General features: G+C 34.0%; 1 long non-coding RNA gene across 2 annotated transcripts in view; it reads left to right on the plus strand.

Moving 5' to 3' along the window:
* The window catches only part of LOC107200970, a 28,109-nt gene extending 19,456 nt beyond the window's left edge, over positions 1-8,653 (plus strand). The window contains exons 3-4 of one of the 2 annotated variants that reach the window (XR_004495794.1): positions 6,409-6,563; positions 8,129-8,653. This is a non-coding gene — a long non-coding RNA (uncharacterized LOC107200970). Of the gene's footprint in view, positions 1-6,408; positions 6,564-7,221; positions 7,321-8,128 lie in introns of those variants that run through there. The other variant, XR_004495793.1, reaches the window with a different exon arrangement.
* Positions 8,654-9,663: the final 1,010 nt, after the last annotated feature.

A 9,663-nucleotide genomic window follows, 5' to 3' on the forward strand; every position in this document is an offset into this window, starting at 1 on the left:
AGTATAAAGCCAAATTTGCCTCCCCATGGCAGAATCCCTGGTTAGGCAGTCAGGTTCCTTCCACAAGGTACAGCAGGAGTGAGACATCCCAGAAATTGAAATAGGTTGTAAGATGTGTGAGGCTGCCTGCAGCTGAGGAATTAATGAGTGGACAGGACAAATCACCAAAGTCTACAGAGCTTCATGACTTCTTCTGAGGCTCAGAATTCCCTCATATAAATAATTTAAAGCCTATTGCAAGGTACCTGATATGTGCTCACTTAGGCCTGTAAAAATGCAACAAGAAGGAAGAGCAGAGCTGCCCCATGTATGTGTAATTCTCAAGTGAATAGTTAATTAAATTGTGAACAGAGGACTGGCCCAAGACTTCCAAGTTCAGCTTACCCAGGTCCTAGGATGGTATTCTTTACCAGGATCTTCTTCAGAGTGCTTTCAAATATTACTCTTAAAGCTCAAATGTTCTGCAGAAGACAATTGAAGATTTTCTGAGTATGAAAGAAAGGGAAGAAAGAAATGGTCTTAACTCTGTAGCTGAGCACCAGCTTGTAAAGTAGATCTGGTTTCAAGCCTTTTCCCTCAAAATAGTTTCTGTGTTTTGTAGGAGGGACACAATACCATTAATGAGAACTGCATTCCAGAAGTCTCTCTATCGCTGCTATTCTCTTTTTGCATTTGTGTAGCCTACATATATTATATATTAATTTGATTTAAAAAAAAAAAAAAGAAAAAAACCCAAAAGCAAAAAAACCCAACAGAAAACCCTACGTAAATCCCATATTTGATATTTAAATGTCTACTGGGCCTGAACCTGAGGGTATCAGCTATTGAAAGTTTCCTGTTAAAATCGCTAGGCCAATCATCTCTAGTTTTCAGAACATTTACTTTTTCTACCTTATGTCCTTATGTGTGAAATGGGAATAAAAGAACACCCTTTCCTTTTTTTTTTTTTTTGAGCTGGAGTTTGTGTTAACTGTGGTAATTGAAGGTTCCTAAAATCATTTTACTCATATTCTTCACCGAGGTCAGCAAGCAAGTGCTAAGTGCAAAAATAATTCTCTACTTTCCAAGCTGGAACTGACTTGCTAAACTGAAGGACACATGCTCTAGTCCATTACCCATTACCTCCATAGTCCTCCATATTTTACATTCTTGTCAATAAAAAATAATGTTCAGTCAGAGTGTGAAATTTTCTTCTGTATGAAAGCCCAACAAAAGGCTCATGCCTCACCAGCCTTCCAGGAGAGAGTGACACCTCAACAGAGCACTCTGTGCTAATGGTTAAAAAACGAGACATTCAGAGCCTATGTGTCAAATATGCAGGGCAAAATTCTTGACCCTGACTGTCAGTCTTGCCTGGCTGAAGAGGGCACACAGGGCAGAAAGCTGCTTTTGGCTGAGGCAGGCGAAGATGAATTCTGCTTGAAGAGATGGCAGAGTTGATAAAGAGGTTGTTTACCCAGCCTGGAGGACCTTCCATTAAGATATTGAGAAACCATGATTTTGTATTTATTTATTTTGTTTTACCTTCAAAGTATCCTCCTCTGTGCAGTGTACTTTCATATTCTCTCTAATCAAATTTAAAACATTCATTGCCTTCACTGTAAAATATATTCCAGTGTTTCTGTAAACTACACACACAAGAATGGTTTGGGTTCCCACAGAGTGCTCTCCAATATAAGGTTAGTCAGAAATTATTTTTCTCAAACAATTACCTAATTTTTAAGATGATCACAAAATAGAACACTTTTCCAGTTCCCCTCTTCATTGTTAAGGTCAAATTTGTGACACTTTTTGGTGAGAGTGAAGCAGAAAAAGTCTCACTTTTTGTAGCACATGTGTAGGACATTTCTGTCTGAAACTGGACAAGTAACGCTAATTCATGTAATTCCTTCTGTCCTAATTCTTAAGGATCAAATGAAAGAAAGGAATCAGTAAAAGTAGCTTGATACAGGTGTGTTACCTTAATATTCATAGTGTCCTAAAGAACTTAGGCAACTTAGGCAGTTGTCACATTTTATATTTTAGTTTCCTTCTTGCTTGGACTGGATTTTTGAATGAAAGTTGAGTTAACTGGTGGTTAAGTTTCATGGTTGTTGCTCATTTCATGTGTGAGATGTAATTTCAGTAGACTTTGTCTGAGATTTAAAAATGTTTAGCCCTTCTTCATAACTTTATTCAAACTCTCTAGTAGGTATTAGGTGAAATTTGTATTATGAGTGAGTCAGTTATGTTAAGAGGGGAAAAAAAAAAGTGAGTAGTAGAGTCCCAGATTAGCAATACCACCATGCTTTAACCTGGATCTTAAGGGAGTTTCTTTGGAACAGTTCTGACTGCAACAGGGTGTCCTGTCTTGAAGCAAAAATAGTAGTGTCACATGTAGGCTAACCTGGTCACCAACTGCTCTTCCTGAATGCCACTTCTGCTGTTGCAATGGAGATGTTGTTTTGGCCACGTGGGGAGAAGATGATTCACTGCAAAATGCCATTTGTGGCTAATGATCACCTGCAGTGTTACAGGGTTTTCACAAAGGTAAAGCAAAGAGAAAAAAGCCACGGCCCAATTAAGATCTCCCTGGTTTTTGATCTTAAATTGGTAGTTCAAGTTTTTGAGTTTTGTTAAATGATCCATCCGACTGCACAAAAAAAAAAAGTCACAATTGGTTCAACTTGCTGAAGGAGTTTTTTTAATAGAATGTCATTAGTTTTTAAACTGATCTTCCCCTTGCTAATTTCAGCTGTTTGAAAACTGGGCCCTAAGTTGTCTATTCAAAATGCTCTTGTTTTTGCAAAATAATGATCTAAATGATTTATTATTCAGTTTTTAGACTGCTGTTTTATTTCTGTTGATCTTTGTTTTTCTGCTTAATTTCTATAAATTACTGTACAGTTTCCCATAAGGTATAATTAAACAGAATTGCTAAAGTTTTAATTATTGTGTATTATAGATGTTGAAAGCAACATTAGCACTTAGCTTTTAAAAATGTGATAGTATATTTATAAGAGAGCATTTATAAACACATTTACATATAGTTAAGATGAAAAAGGTGTTTGAATTGTAGTCATTAGCATTTCTTCAAACATATGGCATACCAGCAGAAGCCATGGGCCATGCCTTCATTAACTGAACACTGTTTCATCAGTATCTCAGCTTCCTGCTGTGCCACCCTGTAGCGTACCCTTCTGTCCCTGAGGTTTCAGTGACAAGGGACAATATGTCCCCAAGGTGAAAATCTGGGAAATAACGCAGATTAGCCCTTAGAGGAGTTCTTATGATTATTTAATCACACTTAGGAAAGAAGTACACTGTACTACAAAAGAAAAGCATTAAAAATCCTACCAGCCTACAATTTTCCATGTTGCAGCATATGATGGGTCTCTTCAGTGCACCATCAATATAGCTGCAGTGGAACACAACAGCTTTATCCTGCTTTATTATAAGGCCAGCCTTTTCAAAATTTGTTCATATAATGGGTAAAACCTGTGTTGGTGCTAATAGGTACCATAGGTCAATTATCATTCATTGTTCATAATGTTCAGGTGATAGATCAAGATTTAACTTCTTTTAACCATGGTACATGCAGCCATTTTATTTCCTAATAAAAAAATGGAAAAGGAATAAAAATACACATATAAATGTCATGGTCATATTTTATTTGTGTATTTCTTAGGTATATAAAGATAGGTTAATATGACAAAGAGAGACATTTGTCTTAAGTCATTAAATTGTCTCATATACTACCTCTTACATGATATTCTTTGCTAAAAAAGTATATATTTTGGAAAGCTCTTAGTAGAAATTTAAAAAAAAACATATTTCAATTGACAAGATGCCACTTTTGAAAGTAATGTTAGATTTTGGGCCTGAGGGTGGGTTGGTCTTGTTTGTTAAGATGCTTTTTTTCATTACCTTGCAGTCACTCTTTTCTCTCTCATTGTGACAGAGAAAAGTTATGGAGTGGAAAATAATTGTCAAAAATATTTTCTCAGTTTCTTATGGACATTGGTCTGCTTTCTTGCATTTGTATCTCTGTTCTGCAGGAAGAGCTTTATGGAAGTTAGCCCTCTGTCTTTGAAATCCAGTCAGTAAAATCTGATTTGGTGAGAGTGAAGAAAAAAAAGTCTTCCACTAAAAGTGTAGGGAATAGATATCAACTGGAGACAACATATTTAAAACTTATGTATTAAATCAGCTATTGAAAGAATTATATTCTAATATGCAAACATATGCTACAATATATTCTATTATTCTGCCTTCAGAAAGTGTACTCTTCAGCATGCATTTAGGAGAGGAATTTAAAATCTGTTACAGTTTAACCTAGATAGATAAAGTGTGGATTTAAAAAGCATGAGATTTAAAAGCATCTGATACAATTAAAATATTTTTATATAATTTCTCACAGTTTCTCTCAGGCCTACATGTCATTATGACAGGTTTAGAAACATTTTGGTAGGTAGTCAAAGTAAAACTGTTTAAATTGGCATAATTTTTACCTTTATTGTTTTTTATGGGAAGAATCTGAAAATCTCTTGTGACAATATCCACCATTAATCAATGGTGCAATGGAAAGCTCTCATTAACTTTAACCCTCCGACCCTGACATTATTCTACTCATCACAGCAGTCATTAGCAAAATGAAAAACAATCAACCAGCGTATCTACATTCTACTAATATTAATGCTTTCACTCTATTACACATGAATGTCAAATGTGACAAAAATCACTGAACTTCAAATATATACATAGCAGATTCTGATATATATAAATCACCAGTTTTTGTTATTCTCACTCAACAGCAAAATCAAAGTTACAGTGCCAAGGGGGCCCATACCATTTGCAATCTGTAGCATTTCCAATGTATTTTCAGCAATATTGTAAATATTTATGGAGTTTATAAAGACTCTATGCTTCCTTCTGTTTGTGATGCATCAACAAGACACAGTAGGATATCATAGGCAGATATTTACTTCTGGGAATTCCCTTTTGGACTCTTTTTGGTTGAAAATGATTCCATGACATACAGTACCACAAATCCCCAGAAATGTACCATGCTATTATTGCCAGCTGAGTTCTTCCAAGTAAAGATGACATCAGCCATCTGTCATGCTATACTAATCCTAGGAAAGAAAGCCAACTGAAGAGAAAATAAATACCTTTTATATCTATTAGCCAAATATTTATATTAAAAAATAAAACTCTTTAATTCTTATTAGCAAAGTTAATTCTTGTCAGTGAATGACCTTTTCTGAGTAAACAACGTATCTAAAATGTCTTTGTCTTTTTATCTACCTAAACTAAGTTATGTCATGAGCATATGTTTGAGATTCTGGTCTTTTGCTACATATTGGTAGATAAGAAAATATGATTCCAAGCAGTGATTTTCCTCCAGACCTTCTAGATGAACTCTGCCAGCTACCACGTAGCTGCGTCAATGTTCTGTACTGCTCTGCTGAGGTAAATGGAAGTTTCCCAGAATCTAACAGTGCAGGAATTACACTCTCCATCACAAGAAATGCTGCCAATCAATAAGGAATGTGTCTAAATTAAAGGCAACATCATAATAAAATGTTTAAAAAGCCCAAAGTGTGTCAGGTATCTGCTTCCCCACAGTGCAGGGAAGTTGTCAGTGAGGAAATCTTTTGGATAAGCTGCAAAACTATTTTACACAGAGGCTAATCCTGTCCATTTATGTGTTATTTCTTTGTCACTCAACAACATATACTTGAATTTCAAACTAATGTCGTCTTCAAAAGCTCATATAAGAATAAAATTAAAGCTAGAAAAATAAATTTCAAAAAATTAAAAAAAAATTAACAGCCACCTAGGCCATTCCCTGATAAGAATGTAGTATGGTGCTGTTGTAAAAACCACCCAAAAGTACATGCATGATTATTAAGTGCTATTGTCATTAATGTTTTTCACATTGTAAATGTTCCTTTTGCTCTTTTAAAGCTGTAGAAGAAGCAAGATAGAACTGAGCATTCCCACACAGCACTACAAACACAAATAAATATCTCACATCTCTCCACACTCTCACATTCAAAAAAAAAAACCAAAAAGTTTTTTTTCTTATCTGCCATTCAATATTGTAAGCATTCCTTTTAAGTCAATAGTGCATTTTGGGATGTGAATTCATACAAAATGGAAAATTAAAACAGTAGAAGTTTTAGAATTAAAGGTGTGTTTCTTGGGCTGTAAGCCTTTTGACTACATAGTTTAGAATAATGTGATAGATGGAATGAAATTCTTGTTAGATAATATATAATATAGGTCAAAAAATTACTATACAAAAATTTTCTTACAAGTTCTGCTTCCTGATTTTCTTAATTGGTTGGCTCTTATAATGGCTCCAGTTGATTTTTGCAGAGACTATGAGTATTTTAAACCAGTGAATTTCTTATCTCTTTGCAGGTTAAGGAATTACTTAACAGTAACAGCATGACTGTGTTTTGATTTATTTTTTCTAAAATATTGAAACAGAAAAATAAGAGAAAGGAGGACGTTGCTTTTGTATTAATAGTTCCTCAAGATCTTAAAAAGGAACATCTGATCTTGGGAAACAAGAGGTAAGTAGAAAAAAAAAGTCAGTAATTGAATGTATAGATTACATATATGCCTTGACACCCAAAAAGGCAGAACATTCTTTAATGTCTTCTGTAGAAAACAAGGGCAAGTTACAATTCTGCATGGTAGTTATAGCAAATGAAATTACATAACTTTTGGACTGATTACTTGAACTAATCAATTTTTTGGAGGATGAACTTCAGCCTGGATTACCACCACTCTCTCTCCAATTAAAACACTGTTGAAAAATAAGATGGATTTTTAAAATAACATTTTTGCGACTTCAGCTTATTTACTGAGTCAAGAAACCAAAATGTCTTTAGTTATCACCTGTCTCAATAAGAGATCTTCTCAATAAGAGCATGTCTGCTTTAAAACCTGGTAAGAGCTGAAATTAAAAAAAAATAAATTATTATCTTGCACTGTAAGTCTTAGCAGTAAGCCACTTCTGAACCCAGAAGACTTTTAAGGCTCATTTCTGCAATGTAATGTTTATTTATTCAGTGGAGAAACTGGGAAAAACCTCTGAACTTTTATTAAAAATAAATCACAAGAAGTAAGTTTAGTCATTCTTTGATTTCCAAATAAAATGTATGCCATATTTTAAGTAAAACATTTTTTGTTAAAAGAAATTTTATTTCCTTTGCATTTTTGATTTAGGCATCTGTACTTGCTAATGAGAAACAGGTAAGAAAAAGATGTCACCACTCCCTTTCTCCTGGGAAATAAAAAACAAGGAACGGAAACTTGGAATTTAAGGAGGAGTAAAAGAATGATTTTTTTTCTGAAATAATAACAAAATAAAGAAAATACTTATTTTTCTCAAACAAATCTTTGCATTATTATTTTTAACCTTGCCCAAAAAAAGACAAGTCTCTAGTTTTAAATTGATTCTTCTCCATTTTTGGGTGCTATGATCTTTAGATTCTGGTTTCCATTTGAACTGCTGAATTTTAATCTATTTCAGTAAAATGCAAAGTCTAAGTTGTGAAGAGGGCAGCAACAGTCTAAGAAGCCTATCAGTATATGAAATTTATACCATCATGAAAATGACTGGTTTTAAAAGGAAAGAAAAATGATATTTCTGGTTTCTTTTTTACATTTCCCTGGAAAGTAGCTAAAATGAAGACTAAGTGGGTAAGAAGAATGTGTAAGTGAATTTATTTAGAACGAGAGTGAAAAAAAGAATTGTTGGGTGGATGCAGAAAGAGGGAAAAGAAGAGAAGATTACATCAACTGTTAAGTAGAAGGAAAGATATACCATCACCCTGGTGTGATTTTGGTTATTTTTTCATTAGGAGGCACTCATATACTAAAAAACCTCACTAGACAGATAAATAGCAATGTGCAAATATATACTTCTACATAAATTTAGGAGGAAAAAAGGCATTACTGAAACCTGAATTTCTTTATTGAATAATTTACTTTGTCATCATAAATGTATTTCTATATTGCCTTGCAGTATAACTTCTGGAGAGATGTGTTGGTAAAGCCAAGTCCCAAGAGGGATGGCTGAAGAATGATCAAAAGCTTGGATTAATTCTTTTTTTTTTTTTTTTTTACTTAGGTTGTTTTTATCATTTTGTTTTGGTTCCTGGAATTTCTTATTAATTTTACAAGTCCTGTTATAGACTGGTTTTTTTGAACTTCCTTCCTGCTCATTTAATTTAATGGATGAATAAAACTTTTCCACAGAAATTACAATAGCAGGAAAAGTTTATAAGACCATATGCAGCAGACTTTGAGAACATCCATGCCTCTAATAGGTCTTTGATAAATTCTGACAGTTGTCAGTCTTCTAATGCAGAAGTCATTTGACACTCTTATTCTGTATTGAGACCATTACATATCAGAAATAACAAGTGACTACTGAATCTCGATTTGATGGTGTCCAAGAGCACTCCTGTGAACTTATGAACTAAAGCACAAAAAAAATCACTGGAGAAAAGACATCTGGGGGAAAAGTAAAACTTCTTTGTGTTTGGTGAGTATCCAGGACTCAGCTTTCTGTGTTGTTAATATATTCATAAAAAATTGGAAGCTTTGTTCACTGATTTACCTGAGTGATAAGATTTTAATGCTGATTGTACTCTACTTGTGCCAGTATACGGTAAAATAATAAAACCACTTTCGATTCCTACACTCCAGAGAAAAATTCTAAGACTAAAAGACTGTACTTATAATTAATCTGATTTCAGCAAAATGGGATGACAGTAATATGGTGATGGCAAATCCACCATGATGCAAAGATAACCTAAAAGGATAACCGCAAAGAGTAAGGTTAAAAAAGATGTAATGCAAAGTCTTACCACAATTAGCCTGGCATGAATTGGTCATAACTGATAACACAGACTAAAGCACATATTGTGAACCAGTTTGGAAATATTTGTTCTCAGTCTGGCAGAAGTTAAGATGGCTGCCTCACAGAACTGAGATTTAATAAAAGTATTTCCTCACCATAATCTGCATGCCAGTTCCTTTGCTATCATGGGTACTTGACTAATTTCACATAATCTCTTGTATGGCAGTGTGAATATGTTATTTTATAGTCAAATATTGATGTATGCATATAAAACAATGACAAAAATTATCTCTGTGATTCAGAAAGGATGACAATTTTTATTTCAGATAGAAATGGCAGTCCACTACACTTCACCACCATCCAGGTGCAAAGCATCCCACAAAAGATTGATTGTACAAGTAATGTCTGAGAAACTGTAAAAGATGATAACATTTTTTGGGTGAGTGGGGAGTTGCATCATGATTACCTTTCCCATAATGCCATTTAATGGGGTTTTTGTGTGTTGCAGTGATTTCCAGATTACTAATATTTCATCATATATGAAAATTATCCAATACCTCAAATGTATGGGCTGTTTAATTAAAAACTGTGAGCAGGATTACCCTAATTGAAGGGACAGAGAAGATTTGATTTCATTCTCAGTTAAAAAGAGTATTTTCCTCAATTGTTAAACAAAGTGGTGTACTAAATATGAGAGGGGCCATTTTTCAAAGTCTTTCACCTAAACTTGTATTCATTGGTTTCCCTCAGGTAAAATCATATTAGATGCAATAATATTGCACAGTTAGCTGCAAAATATA

The sequence above is a fragment of the Parus major genome, chromosome 2, assembly GCF_001522545.3.
Source record: "Parus major isolate Abel chromosome 2, Parus_major1.1, whole genome shotgun sequence".
In the NCBI taxonomy this organism is placed as follows: domain Eukaryota; kingdom Metazoa; phylum Chordata; class Aves; order Passeriformes; family Paridae; genus Parus; species Parus major.